Genomic DNA, 19,012 nt, shown 5'->3' on the forward strand with positions numbered 1-19,012 from the left:
ACTATGTTGAAAGAATATTTCAGATTTGTGAAATAACATTTAAAGTTGTTCTAGCTAAACAACTATTAAAGTGTCATATATTCATATTTTTATTTTGTGGCCTCATATAGTTTTGTACAATTTTGAACATTCCTTCTATCCCAAATTGCACATCATTTTAACTTTTGCAATTATAATTTTGCTGAATTATATTTTTTACACTTGCAATAATTGGTAAATAAGGGCACCTAAAATGTCTGCATCAGGTCATGAATAATTTTACTATTTTACTATTGTTATTAATTTTCCAAACATGTTATATTTAGTTTCTTACACGAAAACACAGTTTCAATATTATTCATTTAAATATCAAGAAAACATATTATTTTGATGTGATGTTTTGTAGGCTTGTTCAAACAGTTACCTGATAGTTATACGCCACTTGTACTAAATAGGAAATTTATCCAACCAAAAACAATGTCGTTACCATTGACCTAGATATATTATTTTAAAGTTTCTAAAATTTAAACAAAAAAACATTTATAATTTCTATTACTAACGTTAGTCCACCAGCCTATTTCTCAAAATGCTAATAACATCATAAATATTTATACAAAACTTGGTTCTTACTGGATATTTATGATATACTTAATAAATATTTAAATAATATACCTATAATATTTTATTTTATTTTATCTAAAACGATTTTTCCCAACGTGTGTATAACTCTTCAACCAGAGGCCCAAATTTAGGTTTCCAATTGTTAGGTATCATTGTTTTTGGCGTTTTATTTTTCTCGAGTTCGTATTGAAGTGAATAACATATGAGTAATAGCCCACACAAAATCACTTTTCTAAATCAATACACAACCACAAAAACAATTTTACAAACTTGGAATTTAGCACACGATAACGCGTTGAAAAATAATATGAAATCAAAGTACTTTTCAAATTGAAATATGTAGGATTTATTTTCGTACTCTGAATTGTTCTTACTTAAATCTTATTTAAGCCAACTCAATACTAATGTGGTTGTGGGCGACTTGTGGCCAGCCAGAATATGTTTTTCCACAACTCTCCCTCTCTCACTACATTTACAATATAATATAAATACCTGAAAACACTAGAAACCTGGCTAAAAATTGTAAAACAATACCAAACGAAACTAAATCAGCTCGCGTCACACTGTGTCTTTAAACGAAACTCCCATTCCCCGGTGCTCTCAAATCAAATATTTAGGCTTAATATTTAACAAGCTCTTAACCCGATCACAACATTTAAACGCAAAGCACTCAACTATCGACTAAATATGCTTCGAACTCTTCTACACTCGAAAATACTAATAAAAAACAAGCTCCTTCTTTACACTATCCTTTTTAACCCAATATGAACCCAATAAATACCCAATATAGTATTATTATCTGGTAATTAGCAAAACCTTCAAACACCAAAACAATTCGGGCCTTCCAATCCATATGCCTCTGAATAATCCCAAAGGGCCTTAAGGTATGTTCAGAATGTTTTACTCCATTCCGGCCTCTAAGACGACTTCTTAGAAACTGACCCAGAACTGGCTCAATAACTACTAAACTTAATGTTTTTTTTTAAATCTTATTTGGTGTGTCAACTTTGAGATTCCTTATTCATGTTATTCACTGACTGTTTTGCATTCCTTTTTTTTCTACTAAATAGCTAACTAATTTACTTAGGTAACGCGCGCAGATAAAAATAATTCTACGCGGTTTACTCTACCGCACTCCACCTCCCGTCATCAGTCATCCTCACTTTCAAATGAGTATAACTTTTGAACGGATGAATAAAAATACTAATTTTTTTCACCAATTTTTTTTAAAAAATTATTTTGAATAAATATTTAATTTGTCAAATCTTTGTGGGCCACTCTATATAAATGTATTGCTATAATAACCCATATATCGTTGTTAACAATATAATGAAATATTTTCATTACCTATTTACTCACTCACACATAGCAACCTAGAAATTGACTACGGTCATAGTTCAAGTTTCCCCTTTTTTTGGGGGGGTTTTCCTTAATAAAAAATAAGTTTGATCACAGATTTTTTTGAGAAAATTGTATATGTTATAGTTCCATTCTAGATAATATACTTTAGGTCTAATTTCTCCGACCTAAATCCCTAAAACTTTGCTTCGAAAAGTGAAATAAAGAAAAAAATCTAGCTTTTCTATTGGAAACGGTTTAAATTCCTTACAAATTTGGAATTAGTTTGACTTGGTAGTTGTTAAATCTTAAAATTGCGCTAACCAAATTTTTAAAACTTTCAGCCTTTTTCCAGGAGGAGGGAGGGTTGTTGAAATTTCGGGGTTTTTCTTGTGCGATTTTGTTGATGAAACTTTTTATATAGAAAATGCTAAGGTTATAAGAAATCGAAAATATTTTCGAAAAACATACACTTGTGCACACATGTGAATGTTTTAGTCATTATTTTTGCCATCGATAAATTTCCATACATTTTAAGCATAAAAATACGTTTTTAAAATTTAACATGTTATATGTACATTAGAGTTCTAACTTCAGACAAATTTTCAACTAAAAGGTTCTCAAACCCCAAAAAACAACTTGCATCCCGCGGCAAGGGGGTGGGAAATGGGTCTAACTTAAATTTAAATCTCAAGTAAATATTCCTCTCTAGAAATTTCAACTCGATTCGACTATTTTTCTTGAAATTATAGCCAGTAAAAGTTGAAACTTAAAAACCAGTACAGTGGGGTCGGTGCATAGTGGGGACGGAACATAGTTGGGTCGGGGCATATTGGGGACGGGGAGGTCACAGGTTTACAGGAATTTTTAAATCTGAAAGTGATAAAATCACTTTCGAAAAAACGCTTCGATGCAAATCGGTAGTTAGTATTTTCAAGCTAGTACACTCCAAACCAAGCACAGTATAAACCAGCAAAGTTAGAAAGTTTTAAATGAAGGTTCTGTATTTACAAATGAGCATCAAAGCGTTTATTTGAAAGCGATTTTATTCAATTTTATCACTTTTATTTATAATAATTCTTGTAGACCTGTGACCTCTCCGTTTCCTCATTGCTTTGATTACATTATGCCTATACTCTACTGTACTAGTCCTCTTGGATAAAATCACTTTCATATTATTATGAAAGTGATTTGCAAATATTTTGCGAATTTTTTTCCCCTAAAATTTAAGGTACATATTTAAGTAAATTATTCAATATTTAGAAAATTTTTATCTTCAACCCTTATACGTTAAAGAAGTACGAACCTCGTTTTTTTAAATGAGAACATATGTTTTAAATTCCATAAATATAAAGACAAATAATCTACAAAAATGTTAGCGTTTGAATTTTCAATTTTCATCCATTTGTTCGCTGTTTATGACTTTGTAAAGATTTGAATTTTTGTCTATATTTCTTAATAATTTCATTCGATTTGAAAAAGACAAGTAGTTTTTGTTTTAGGTTGAATGCTTTTTTACTGAAAATATTTCATCTTTTAAAAACCAATGTTATCATGTCAGAAAAATCAATGGCGTTGAGAATGGGCTATACCAATTACTATGGAAATGTCTTTTCAATTGGACCCAAGACCTTACAATTATAAATAAAGGTGTAAATTATAAGTATAAAACATTTATTTCTAATGTGACATTTTTTCATGTGAATGTATAATATCAACACTAAGCAATTTGAATAAAAAGTGTGTTGTGTTGTGTTAACTTAAAATAATTATTAATGCATTTATTTGTGTATGTGGGTTGATAATACTCACATACCAGTTTCATTTATTTTTTTAAATATCAGTAATTAATGTATACATTTCATATTACTACATACAAGGAATCACTTCTTGATAATACCATTATTGTTTTTTATTTTATTTTAAGCCTATGTAAGTATATTATTTTTATTTGATTAAACTTATCTAAGGTAGTTCAAATGTCTGCTTTCAGTTTAGTTAGTTCTTACAATGAGATAACCCATATATTGTGTGTTTAACATCCATTACGGATATTTGATCATAAAGTTTTAGCTATAGCTGACACAGGTATTTGGCTATCAAAGTTAAGTTTTATATCAAATTTATTAATATACAATAATTCTCTCTTTGAAAAGTTGTAATTCTATTAATTTGTATTTAATGAATTCAGTAAATCAAGTAAATTATTTTTTTGAATTTGCCTAAGATAATTCTTATTGTTAATTTTATTTATTGAATTTTTATTTTGTTAAATTTGTTTAATTACTAATGATTGTTAAAAAAAAAAAATTAAAATCTGTATTATAGAAGTTGAACAATTTCAAATGCATAGATATTGTTTTTGTTCAATATTTTTGACAACCGTGACATGCGTATGAACTTGTTCATTTTGAAGTCATACTATATTATATCAATTATACCAAGATTACTAAAGGTACATTTTTATTTTTGCTACTCCCGTAACATTACATTCAACACACATTGAAAGCGCTTTTTTTTTTAATTTACCTGAAAAAGCGTTTTCTTTATTACAATATCATTTAAAAAAGTCTAAAACCGGTCAACGGTCAAATGCAACACAATCGACAACATAAAAAAAAATAACATTCTGTTTTTGTTTACTCGAACTTAGAGTTTTTGTAGGCCGTATTTGTTGCCGAGTTGTTTTGAACGTTGTTATTCTTTTGCCAAAACAACTACCTTGGCTTTTCAATCGTAACGAAAAATTTTTTTTAAAAAACATAATGTACTCACTTTTACCATAACCTTATTTCAATCAAAACATACCGTCAAACGTTAACATACGCAGATACGCTACACCACCGCTTCAAAAAAGTACAGTTTTATACACACACATGTTTGTATAACTCTAGTTAAACTACCTCGTCGATTATTATTATTTCATAGTATATTTTATAGTAATATAATATATTTATTGGTATCAATATTACAACTCTGGAGGTAAGATATTCCAAAATTGTTTCGATGAAATGAATTAAATATATATTGTTATGTATAATGTGTAAATACAATTTTAAAAAAAATGGAAGTACTCGTATACACAATTTAAATACATGAAATAACCCATGTAGATTGAGCTGACAAAGATACAACGCTTATGGGATGGGATCATGTTTTTTTAAAAACTATAAACAGATTTCACTCTATCATAGTAAATGAACTACACTTTGCATACATATAAGTGATACATCTAATGTATGCCACACATTTTATCGGAAAATATGAATTTTTTGTAAATTATTTTTTTCCCATACTTGTAGGTTCATATCTTACAATATTTTTTTATGAACTTGAACATTTTTATCTTCATCCCTTATACGTAAAAGAACATATTACTTAATTTCATAAATAGAAAGGCAACGTTTTTTAAAAAAATTAGCGTTTGAATTTTTAATCATTATCAACTTGTCTGTTTGCCATGCCTTTGTAAACATTTGTATTTATGATCAGTATTCGTTCGTATTTTGCCTCAGTAACATCTCTACTAAATAAGTATTCAAAAAAATAGATGAAAATATTTACCTACAAGTATAGGAAAAAATACATTTTCAAAATATTCATATTTTCCGAGAAAAGGAGTGTCTTACATTACCTTGTATATATTATATATTTAATTATGTTTATTTTTCATAAGTAAAAGGAATATAACTATCACTGTATAAAATTACTATATTAAACATTTACTTACCTTTTAAATAAACTTGTACTTGACGACGGTGGCGTCACGGATTTTAATATTTTGTTTTTGTAAAAAAAGATAACATATATTTTAGTCACATGTTATATGCATCTGAGTACAAATATGATAAAATCGGCTATTATAAAAATCGTTTCGAGCAACTAAAATTCAGTCACCATAGATAAGTTATAGCATTGAGCACATAATTTCATTTAATCATTAAAACAAACCTTTTCTTTTTTATATTCAAGATTTAAGGTAGGAACCTTGGAAAATGACTTAATTTGTACGTAATTTTGCCCTTTCCGATCTCATTGGTGTACTGAATGAAAACAAGAAAACAAATGTAATAAATGAACATACAGAAAATTATTCAGTAATTTTTATAGATTTATATATTAATTATGAAGAATAATATTTAATTTATAATAATATGGTATTATTGACACCAAAAGGGCGGTCGATTTTCTTCAGGGAAATTCCCAGGGATTGGATACGACAACGCTAAAACCGACTTGATGAAATTGTGGTCGACATTACCCATCCATTTTGTGACTTCGTTGACGAAAAATACAGCTGACCCATGATTTTTCTTTATAACGGTCGGGAATTCCTCCAGCATGTATGACTCGTAAAGGATTTGCCGAATGTCTTCTTCGACTATCTCCCAGACTTTGCAGCCTGGAAAATTAGAAGAGATTTTCACCAATTCTAATCTAATGTGTTCGATAACCGCATTGGAAGTTTCTTGCAAAGGACTTTCAACTCGCAAGAAAATTAATGTTTTGACAAAGGCCTCATCGCCGTGCAACCCGGCTATGTTGACGAAAGAGGTAACCGTCTTGTGCATTGCAGCGTTCATTTCTTTTCTGTTTTCGTCGGTGACCAGCAATAAGTGAACGTTTATCATTCGCAATATAACCATTTTCACCAGGGTCAAGACCAGTGATTGATACTCCTTTATGCCTTGCAACCCGGTGTAAAGGTTCATAGGATCTGTGGCCTTCTTGAACGCTTTTGTAAACTCACCGGACACATCGCCCCAAATTTCGCCGAATTTGCCAAATGCGTTCATGACTGTATCAAAATTATGAACGACCATATGTATATTTTTATTACCGAAGAGCAAGTTGTCGGCATCGATCAGTTCGTAGGATTTGTTTTCTTTGGTGACACGCATCAGGTTCGAACGAATTCGATTGAAGTATTCATTAATCATGGCGGGAAAAAGTTGAGGGAACTCAGAACTACTATCGGTCAAGGAGAATTCGTTGTCATCCGGACAGTCCTTCGTGGACCCCGCCAGTTGTTCGATGATCATTTTGTCCACACATTCAATTTGTCCGTAGTTAAATTTGCCATAATAATAGGCAAAATGTTCAACGTACAAATATAACAGCCACATTGGATAGAGAACCCGGCGGTCGTAGTCGGCATTGATGTTGTAGAGTATCACCAAAGCGTCTTTTGGAATTCTTTTGAACCTGTCGAACTTAAGCGTGCTGTGGGCACCCAGTAGCTTCGCTATTCGCATAATCGTCAGACATATCGTTTGAATGACGCAACGTGTGTTTAACTTGATCTCTTCCCCTGCGCTGGCTAGATCCCGATTGGTGCTTGGATTGGGATAATTGTATCCCAGGTCCAAATATACCAAAAATGCATTGTAATCTTCCTGAAGCGAATGTCCTTTACAAACCGGTTCAAACGCCGCGTATACGTTCAGAGTGTAAACGCAAAACAGCAATGTCGACAATAGAAAAACGCGGTGATCCATCGGAAACGATTATTTTTTACACCGACAAAAAGCTTATAGTTTTTAATATTTCAAACACTGCCAAAATCAATTCCGTCACACACTGAGCCTTGGCCTTTTCGAAATGACTACCGTAAGCAACTATTTGAATTGAAGAACTTAAAATCTGAACACCATCGAAACATTTTATATTTTTCACAAAATAGTAAAAGGCAAACATTAAAAACAAATATTGTTCACGATTCGGCAGCATATTTGTAGTTGTTTTAGGTGTTTTTGTGATAGCGTAAGTATTATTGCCAAAACGGATAATACTTGTTTTCTACGTATATAGTCGTAGGACAGGAAAGATCTGAGAAGCTTTAACATTTTTGTAAGTTATAAAGTTATAAAGCGCAGTAATTTTTAGTTAGAAAGGGATGAAGTTTTTAAATTTTTGCCCAGCTAAAGAAACGATTTCTTTCAGGTATGGTCTCTGATCTGTAGATTTTCTATAAGAAGGAGTCGGTTTAGAGGTTTAAAAAATATCGCGGATCCAGGCACAAAAATTAAAACTTATATGTGTATTCGTTGTTTCTACTTCCATCGGCAGTCTTGACCGCTTTCTTTGTAAAGTGGTGCCTTGATAACTGGACAGCTTTACTGCTGGCATCGCAACTGGTTAATCCAGTAATATCACGTCCGATTCAGATAGAAGACCAGCCGCAGTCTTGACCGCTCTCTTTGTAAAGTAGTGCCTTGATAACTGTTGAGGTTAACTGCTGATATCGCACCTGATTTACATTGGAAAGAATAGTTGTACTGTCTCAGATATTTCAGCAAGCGAGTTGTACACATTCAACATCGTAGTGTCGGAGAAAATAAACGGTAACGTAATTAGTGCTTATAAGTTATCGTTTGTCTTCCAGCCTGAACACGTGTAGAATTGATAAGCGCTTAACGCCAGTAGCTTAGGACATCACAGAAAGGTTGATAAACATACTATAAGCGCTCCAGCCAGTCCGATAAATTGGTATGTGTCATACCGGCTTACAGGCGTTGGTATAAAAATAGCACTACACTCCACCTTTCCTCCTGCCCTAAACTTGAAGCTTCAATAACTTCAAAAATAGTTATCGATCATTCAAAATTTTTAGTACATTATTCTCAATTTAAAAAAATGTATTATATGTTACTATATAAGTTTCAAAAGTTTCTACCAAAAAAACCAAGTTGGGAGGGGTTAAAAACAAAAAAAATTGTGAAAAATTTAGATCACATTATATAACAACTATATGAAAAAAAACATTTTAATTTCTTACAAAATGTTCAGGTATAAAGTGTCTTATTTAATAGCTGGAACTTGTGTTCGTGTCCAGAGAACACAACACTGGCCTCCACTGCCTTTGTAGCCGTATGTAATAATTGTAATTACCGACTACCGAATAACCCAAAAACGACTGTCAGTCACTCCAGGATGTCATGATATGTCTCTTTCAAAACACCCTACTATAATACCATTTGTTTTTCGCATTAAGATCCTTCCTGTTTCTTCTGCTGGTGACTTCGGTTTTACATTTACCCGTACTTTGTATCCTAACTTATGTCCTGACTATTATATATATTTTCACTAGTAAAATAGATTGTCCTTCTCTTCTTACATCGATCAATTTCCGCCAATCTACCTTAACACACACTCTATTATCTTCTTCCTAATCCCGTTCCTACAAACTATGGCTCAAACTTCCCTATTATTCAACTAATGTGGTTCGCCAATAAATACTCTTCTTTAATATTGTAAATAGTCTTTCTAGGATTATTATCTTATTTCTTACTGTGTAATTTATTTTTAAAAACCATAAAATTATAAAACTTATAACCCTATAAATTATTACCCTCCCAAATTTTTGCTAGTCAATATAAACCCATTACTAATGTGCTTTGTGTTTTTGTCATGAATTTTATGTAATTCTTCATATGTTTGGATCACATATTTATTAAAAATGTAAATGAGTGTAAAATTGAGGCAAGAGTACTTCAAACTAACATCACAGATCACTTTTCTACAATTTTGTCTATTGAAAATGAAAAAAAAGAAACAATTACTAAAAATAATGTTAAAATAATAAAATAAATGAATTCTTTAAAAATGAAAAATGGGCCGATCTATTTATTTGTAATGACGTAAATGAATGTGTTATTATTTTCCTTGATAAAATAATACAATTTGTAGAATTATCAATAAAAATAGAAAATTAAAAAAACAAACGATTAAAATGAGTGGATGACCGCAGGTTTACTGTGTTCTGTACATCGTAAACAGGAATTATCACTGAAAGTTAGTAAGCATACAAATAGTACTAAACTTGCTTTTATTATAAAAAGTACATAAATAAATTCCCAACGATTTTAAGAGCTGCAAAAACTGATTATTTTAAAAAAAAATTTATTAAAATATCTTCTTGCCCTAAACATACTTGGAATGTAATAAGAGAGATCACAGATATGAAGAAAACAAAAAATGATGATATTAAAAAAATTAAGATAAACGATAGAATAAATAGATACCTGCGATGATCTTCACTTGGTATCAAACACTTTCAACAGTTTTTTTACTAATGAAGGTAGAAATCTATCCAATAATATTGAAAAATCTACTCTGACGTATAAAAAAGACGCTTGTTCAGTTTCTTTTAATAATTTCTTCACGGAAATTATTTATGAATCTGGTGTTCTAAAAGTCCTTACTAACTTAAAAGATGAAACACCTGCTGGTTTTGATGGTATCTCGGTTAAAATCTTTAAACATGTAGCCAATAAAATAATAAGTCCTTTAACACATATTTTTAATTTAAGTATTAAAAACAGTATTTTTCCAGAGAAATTTAAAGTGGCAATAATTAAACCTCTGTGAAAAAATGGGGATAAAACATGTATAAACAACTATAGACCTATTTCTATGCTAAGTAATTTCTCAAAAAATTTTTAAAAAACAGACTCATAATATTTTTAGAAAAATTCGAACTTCTGTCTAAAAATCAATTTGGTTTCAGACCAGGACTAGGCGTGGAAAATGCTTTATATAATGCTACTCGTTTTATTAATTCTGCACTTGATGATGACAAGAAAGTAATGTCAATATTTTTAGATTTAGCTAAAGCGTTCGACACAGTTAATCACTCAGCACTTTTAAATATTTTGCCTGAATTTGGTATTATTACATCAAGTTTAGATTGGCTTAAGAGTTATTCGGCAGACAGAAGGCAAATAGTGCGAATAAATAGCTTTATTAGTAATGAAATGGTAATAAACTGTGGAATACCACAAGGTAGTCTACTGGGTCCCATTTTATTTATCCTGTACATTAATAGTGTTTGTAATTTAAAAATTGAAGGACTTATTACTACATATGCTGATGATACGTACTTACTTTTCTCAGGAAATTCATGGGTTGATGTACGTATTAAAGCTACTAAAGGTTTTAAAAGAGTAGTCGATTTTCTAAACCACAGAAAACTATCGATAAATTATAATAAAACCATGTTTAGGAATTTCATGATTAATGATAGAGAAGATAATTTTGATACATTAAAAATTCATGTCTGCGATAATAATAACTCATGCAATGATAAAAAATGCAAAACGTTAATAAGAGTCTCTAGTATTCGTTATCTGGGTCTAATTTTTGACAAGAATCTAAGATGGAATCTGCATGTGAACAATTTAACAATGCGTCTACGTACTATGAATTATAACTTTTACAAATTAAGAACAGTAGTACCAATGCAAGTTGTTCGAACCGTATATCTAGCATTATATCAAGCATTAATGCAATATGGTCTACTTATTTGGGGAGGCCTTTCTGCTAATGCTCTAAAACCTTTATTTAACCAACAAAGAAAAATTGTTCGAATATGTTTACAGAAACCTACTCTTGAAGGTTCAACAAGTCAAAACTTTAAATTATTTAATGTATTACCTGTGGATTTACTATTTAAAAAAATTTCCGTTTTATGGATAGGTAAAAATAGAGATAATTGGAGAAATATAAATAATGAGAAAACAAAAAGGGAACATCTAGCATACGACGTTAAAGTGATGTATTTCAAAAAATATTTTGGTGAAAAATTCGTGGACTACCTGGGACCTACTTATTTAAATTCTATGCCTGTTATTATAAAAAAGAATATAATCAATAAACATAAAAGTGTTAAAATAACTATTAATAACTGGTTATTATTGAACTAAGAATATGTTATTTATACGTTTACAAGTAGTTACCATGTACACCTTAGTATTTTATTTTATTTTTCTATCATTATTATTCAATTATTATTTGTAAGTAAACTGTCGCTCTCTACCTTCAAAACAAGCTTGCTTTTAGAAGGTAGATAATCTCATTGTTATTTATGTAATTCTTATTTTTATGTAACAACAATGGATTTACAATAAAATAAAAAAACAAGTACAGTGGGGTCGGTGCATAGTGGGGACGGAACATAGTTGGGTCGGGGCATATTGGGGACGGGACGGTCACAGGTTTACAGGAATTTTTAAATCTGAAAGTGATAAAATCATTTTCAAAAAAACGCTTCGATGCAAATCGGTAGTTAGTATTTTCAAGCCAGTACAGTCCAAACCAAGCACAGTATAAACCAGCAAAGTTAGAAAGTTTTAAATGAAGGTTCTGTATTTACAAATGAGCATCAAAGCGTTAATTTGAAAGTGATTTTATTCGAGAGGACTAGTACAGTAGAGTATTGGCATAATGTAATCAAAGCAATAAGAAACGGAGAGGTCACAGGTCTACAAGAATTATTATAAATAAAAGTGATAAAATTGAATAAAATCGCTTTCAAATAAACGCTTTGATGCTCATTTGTAAATACAGATTCTTCATTTAAAACTTTCTAACTTTGCTGGTTTATACTGTGCTTGGTTTGGACTTTACTGGCTTGAAAATACTAACTACCGATTTGCATCGAAGCGTTTTTTCGAAAGTGATTTTATCACTTTCAGATTTAAAAATTCCTGTAAACCTGTGATCTTCCCGTCCCCAATATGCCCCGACCCAACTATGTTCCGTCCCCACTATGCATCGACCCCACTGTACTGGTTTTTTTTTTTTTGAAAAAACTTAGTGGACCAAATAACACATAACAATGTCTTGTTATATTTTGTTGGAATGGTCGACGATTCATGTTTCAATCGTTTGTACTCCACAGTTTAAATTATAATCGCTTATTCTCAATAAAATTAATATTTATGTATTATATACTTCCATTAAAGCAATCTCACACAAACTATTTATACTTCATAGATTATATTATTTCAAAGCTATATTATACTTCTATTTTACTAGATTGACAATGTACAAAATAAAATGCAACTAAAAAAACCTTTTCATAGGTCCTTAAAATGTAAAGGGTGGGATTGTGAAACGGGTTTTACCTATTAATACATTGGAAAATCGCCCTTTTACTGCCTCATCCTGTATATTAATTTCTTGTTATTTTCTAAAGAAAAATCGATTTTCTTACTTTTAAATTAAAATAAATCGTATACTGGTACTGTGATGGAGAAAACAATACATTTTATCTACATATATTACTTATTAGTTAAATATTACTAACGTGTATAGCCACTAGCGGTCGGCTGTTGCCTGTTATTTAACAATAACCGTTCATGGAGATTTTAAAAATTGTGTTTTTTTAATAATAGCATAGGAGCAGTATCATGATGTTAAATTTTCGCGAGATTTGATCTAGTCATAAAATAAAGTATTATCATTTATGACTTAATTATTATTAAAATTAACTTAATCTGTACATAGTAATAAAATAATGAAATATTTTATACAAAATTAGAGCTACAAGTTGATAAACTAAAAAATTAAAATTAGCACGAAGCAGATTATCTAATATTAGACAATTTAAACAATCAAGCGTGAATCTCTATAGCCAGTAAAAGTTCTAACTTAAAAACTCGTACGGTTTTTTTTTGGTTTTTTCAACTTTCGTCTGTGAAGAATTAAACTTTTTCAACTTTAACCCCCCCAAAGTACCAACTAGATGAAATTTGCGATTTATAGAGTTGCTACTCGAAGGAATTGGTCCAGTATTAAAAAAGTTACAGTGTATACAGATAAAAAAAACACACATCAGAGTAAAACCAATACCTTCTCGCTTTGCATCGAAGCTAAAATTAGTATGGTATTTTTTTAAAATTTGAACTGTAAGAAGTGAACTTTTTCAAGTTGCTACTCGAAGGAATTGATCCAGTATTAAAAAAGTTACAATGCATGTACAGACACAAAAAAACCTACATCATAATGCAAATATATTTCAGATACCATCTGTTGACCCTTATTCATTGCAATCTACAAACTTACAACGATAAAAACAAAATTCCCCCCTAAATTCAAAGGAAACACAACTTTTTTTTTAATTAGTCAAAACTTGACTATAGCTATAATCTCAAAAGTATTTTCATATGCTTCTAATCGCCAGTAGTTAGAACTACGTATCTTAAAAATGTACTAAGTAATTCTTAATTTAAAATAAGTAGTCCATCTTGTAGTGTTATTTAAATAGATAATAAAGTATATAATTGCGACTAGCCAAAAAATACTTGTTTTCACCGAGATGTACCCACTTTTTTTGTGCAGGCAAAAAACAAATTTTTTGAACCTGTCTAAAAACTATATTCAAATTTATCAGACAGTAACTGGATATTTATCACTGTAATTATTTTCTGCGAGTTTCTGAAAAAACGGGAGGAGTTTAATTTAAAATTTTGAAAGTATAAAAAAAAACTATAATTAGTATCACTTTGTTCTAAATTTTGTTTTTTGCGGTTTGATAATCAAATAAACCAAATACTGTTACTTTTAAAATGTCCACAGTGTTTAAAAAATGTACTTAAATAGCAACAATTGTGATAAAAATGAATTAGGATTAGAGGGAAAAAAAACGGAAGAATTTGAAACAATAGCATTATTCCAGTCACTAAAGCTCATTCACAGTGCTAACTAATCACAAAAACAATTCCTGGTTAATAAAATCACTTTGGGGAAAGATGCATACCTAAAATTGTTAATGTGATACTACTACCGATAGTACATTTTATATATTAAAAATATAAATAGGTATTGATAGAAGCACTGTAAAGACAATATGCACTTAAAATTAACATACAACTAATGCATATAATTAGTATGAATCATGTCGCACCCTTGGAGCAAGACTGCCACAACTCAAGTTCTGAGGAAATACAACTTAAAGATTGAACCTGCTCCCAAATGGTTAATTTTAACTTTGAAAGCTTTAATTTTAATACTTTTCAATTCTTTTTTTGTTACCCGGTGCTTGTTATTTTAATTTCAAGCTACTTAGTGAAATCTCAGCCAGACACCACAATTTGAGGTTACGGCTGTTTAGCAATAGGTTTTAACAAACCAAACTGCCAAATTTGTTTGTTGTGCCAGTTTACCATTTTAAATATCTTATAAGCCGCAATGTGAAATGTGGCAATTTAGTTTTTCTTTTTAGATTATTAATATATGGCTACAAGACAAAATGTGGCAGTTTGTTGTTATTTCACCAGTGTCATCTGGTTAAGAATTATTATCAAGTTAAAAGTTAAAACGCCTCAAATCGAAATGAGACAGTCTTGATTTATTATTATTAAGTATAAAAAACTGTAGCAGTATAATATTTTATTAACCGAAAAAACCAAGAAATTTATTACAGAAACGTTGGTTGGGTTTAACGTCAATTCATGTCTGGCCTGACACGAGGGCATTTGTTCCATTAACCCTTTTTTTCTTCTACCTATTAAATTATGATAAAGACAATTTTGATCTGATATACCAATACATAAAAAAAGGAAATGTAGGTAATAAATTTTACAATTTGCACTCCAGGAACTAAAAGAACTTTTTAGACCCTTAGAAAAAGTCGTATGCCTTTCCAGTCGTTATTTTGCTAAATTCGTTTCTTATGACTACATTTTGCACATCGGTAAAGAAAACAAAATGATAAATCGTTGTAAAGCAAATATCCAATATTAATACACGTGTACCTTCGAGTATATTACAAAAACATGTTATTTTACTATTTTCGATAAATCAAAACACACTAGAAAATTGATTAATTCATTAAGGACAGGACACTAGTTTTCTCTTAAAATAATAGCATTTTTGTAGCTTTCATAATAATTGGAGACACTTAAGTTGGTGTTATTTTACAATTTTATAAAACTATTACTAAACATTTACCTTTTCTATTTTTTTTTTCACGGCTCAGTATTTTTACAGAAGCGTAGTGCCAGCAGAAAAAATAATATTTCACTCCACCCTTCCTCCCGTCCTAATTTTTAATGTTTAATAGCTCCCAAAGTAATTAGCCAAAACTGGTTAACGACCGGTATACTATTCAGAAAATAATTCTCAGTTTAAATAGCAAAATTAAATATGTACACAAGTTACTATTTAAATTTTAAAAGTTGATAGGCTTATGGAAAATAATAAAAAAAAAGGTTAATGTTTAGTATTTTTATAATATTGTAAAATATGATAGGTAGGTAACCAAAAATGTTTTCAAAAAAGAAATATTACAAAATTGCAATTATTCTAAAGCGTACTCATTACATCTTTAAACCATGACGAAAACATTCGGTTTGAGTTCAATAAAACATTTTTTATCAATTTTTAATATACCCATTGCTGCCTCGTGTTCCGCTCAATTTGAAAATATTTAAAACGGCTGAGATCATAAAAGATGGTGGACAATTTTCAACAAATTAGGGGTTCCGTTTAAGGCCAATACGAACCAATGAGTCATTAATGATAAGACCATTGCATAGGTGTATAAATCATTTTAATAATTGTTAGAGAGTCAGGATTTTGTATGATTTCGCACATTGGCGCATGTGTTTCAAAGGTTACACCGAGTTCAAAAGTAAATAAAGATTTATATGTACGATTTTCTATGGAAGTATTATATATCGAATTCTCGCCCAAGCATTAACTCGAAAACACAATTTTTTTACTATAGAAAAGCACTTGGGTTGTTCGATGTGCTTTCCCATTTCCACTGTTTACATAAATTGAAATAAACGAATCGACAAATTCTAGGTCTTAGGAAATTCATGGCCAACCCGACTTATTGACGATTTTCTAGAATAATAAAAAAAACAATTTACGTGAATTTGGTTTTTTTGTAATACAATGTTATTTCAAGGTCATTGTAATCATTTCCCCCTTCGTTAAGAGGATTTTAGGGAGGGGTGATTTTGCAATATCTTATAGCAACTTGTATTAATAATAATAATAGACATTTATGTTAATTTATTTTTTGTTTTTTAGTAAAATAGAATTTGATTGGACTTTTAAAGTTTATAATATAATTTAAAAGACTCGTGGTCTTTTAATAAGTTCGATTATTGTTATTTTTATTTTTATAATACATAAATAGTTGCGTTTGCATTAATCGAAGTAATTGTTCAGACTTAAACGCGAAAACAGTTCACTAAACTACCATAATCTACTATGCAAGGTTCCACTCTAAACTCAATGGTCATCCGAACCAACTCGTTTACAACCTCCCTACTAGTAAACACAATATTATGATACCGACCGTTGGGTCCTAACCTAACCTAACACGGGTCGATGTTACCAACCGACAGTTCTTAGCGTCTGTTCGTTTCTCACATCTGGTACACCATGTTTGTAATTGGTCCAGTATTAAAAAGGTTACAGTGTATACAGATAAAAAAAAAGCCCACATCAGATTAAAACCAATACCTTTGCCGCTCAGCATCGAAGCTAAAGTATTTTTCTGGATTTTTATGTAAAAGGCTTCAAAAGTGGCCAAATTATATATTTTTGGGGTCGGTGATTACGTATTTAATATATCAGTTCTCAATTTTAATCAGCCGGAAAAAATTTAAGAAAAAAAAAATTTGAATTTGTGTAAACTAAAAGTCAAAAGTGGTACTTGAGCACAAAACTTAATAGTATCATTCTGCATAGATCTACATAAAATTGTTTTTATGATTTGATAAACATTTTTTTAAGATTTTAGGTGTTTTTCTTAAAATATACGCAATTTGCGAAAATACAGTTTTCCGGCAATTAAAAATAAACTGTAGTGCCGAATTTGTTTTCCGTTTAATATGTTATGAATACATATGAGTTCTAACTACTGACAAGTTTTCAACTTAAAGGTCCTAAAATTACGGCTAAAAAACTAGAAAAACTTGAACCCCCTCTAGGGTTTAATTTGAATTTGATACAATTGACGTGTGCAGGCATACCAAATAAATATTTCTTATAAATTTTAACTCGATCCTATTCTTTTCCTCGAAATTATAGCCAGTAAAAGTTTTAACTTCTGGCTATAATTTTTACAACAATCGAATAACAATAATAATAAAAATTAATTAAAGCTAATTTTTATAAATTTATTTAAATAGCTTTTTTAATTTTTTTTACCTATTTTAAACGTGTTGGAATAGAAATTCATATGAAATTACTATTTGGATATTCGTTAAAATATTATTATTATCTTAATATTTTTTTAAAAATTATTTAAAATTGTGTTGAATAATTTGTTTTTTAATAATCCCCAGGTTTACCATGACCTAAATATGAAGTTTTAACAACTGTAAATTTTGTAGTTGAGGTTTGATTTCAGAGCACACTAGTAGGTATACAAACACTTGATTTGTTACGATTTTGGCTCGGTGGGAAATATACAAAAGAAAAACAGCTCATCGCAAAACAAATGCCTTACGTTAGATTAATACAAAATACAGTATTGCTATATAACAATATGCTCTGCACCGGTGAAAAACGCTAGAATAACAAGTCATTGTATAGGTAAAAAATACTTCATAATTTTACACATGTGTTACATGCGCAAGGGACATGATAAAAAAATAAAGAAGAAAACAAATTGCCTATGGTTTTCAAGTTTATTATGTGTGTCAATTTCCCAAACCTGTCATTTTGATATCTGCAATAAATCAAAATATATATATATATATATATTAGAAATAGCGGTTTGTTAGATAATAAATAGGATTTCATTAAATTTTAGTGTTTTGTTGTTCGTAACTAAAACAACAGGGGGTTTAAACAAAATATTGCCCATGTTAAATCTGCAGAAAGAGACTTTGTTCTTATCCAATTATGAGAAAATCAAGTTTTTTTACATTGTGCGGTTTTCTTTCCAATGTTTACATAAATAAAAATGTAATAGTCGTGAACTGATTTCAAATACTCTACTACACATATTCATTTTGACTTTTCCGTTGGATTTAAATTCAAACATTATATCACTAAAAAAGTCCCGAAGAAACGCTTAGAAAATGGTTGTTCTAAAAGTTTTCCACTGAATCAATAACACTGTTATGTCATGTTAAACAAATAGTACGCTCTTCGGTAGAATGTTGTTGTGAAGTGAACTGTAGTGTGAATTTCTTTGACATAATATGTAAATATAGTAAAAACATGATTGGGGTATATTTTACAACACTAGTGTGAAAAACTTAACATGGCTCGTAATATGTTATTAATTTTGATGGGATACTTAGATAAATAAGTTGCTAAAAAT

General features: G+C 30.0%; 1 protein-coding gene across 1 annotated transcript in view; it reads right to left on the reverse strand.

Annotated features, from left to right (window-relative positions):
* The window catches only part of LOC126837653 (zinc finger protein 813-like), a 56,301-nt gene that overhangs the window by 4,333 nt on the left and 32,956 nt on the right, over nucleotides 1-19,012 (reverse strand). The gene's annotated exons all lie outside the window — the stretch shown is intronic.

Source organism: Adelges cooleyi, unplaced genomic scaffold, assembly GCF_023614345.1.
Source record: "Adelges cooleyi isolate 19-005CV unplaced genomic scaffold, UGA_ACOO_1.1 ACOO_flye_CR_arks_rails_tigmint_CR_PRNA_27, whole genome shotgun sequence".
Classification (NCBI taxonomy): domain Eukaryota; kingdom Metazoa; phylum Arthropoda; class Insecta; order Hemiptera; family Adelgidae; genus Adelges; species Adelges cooleyi.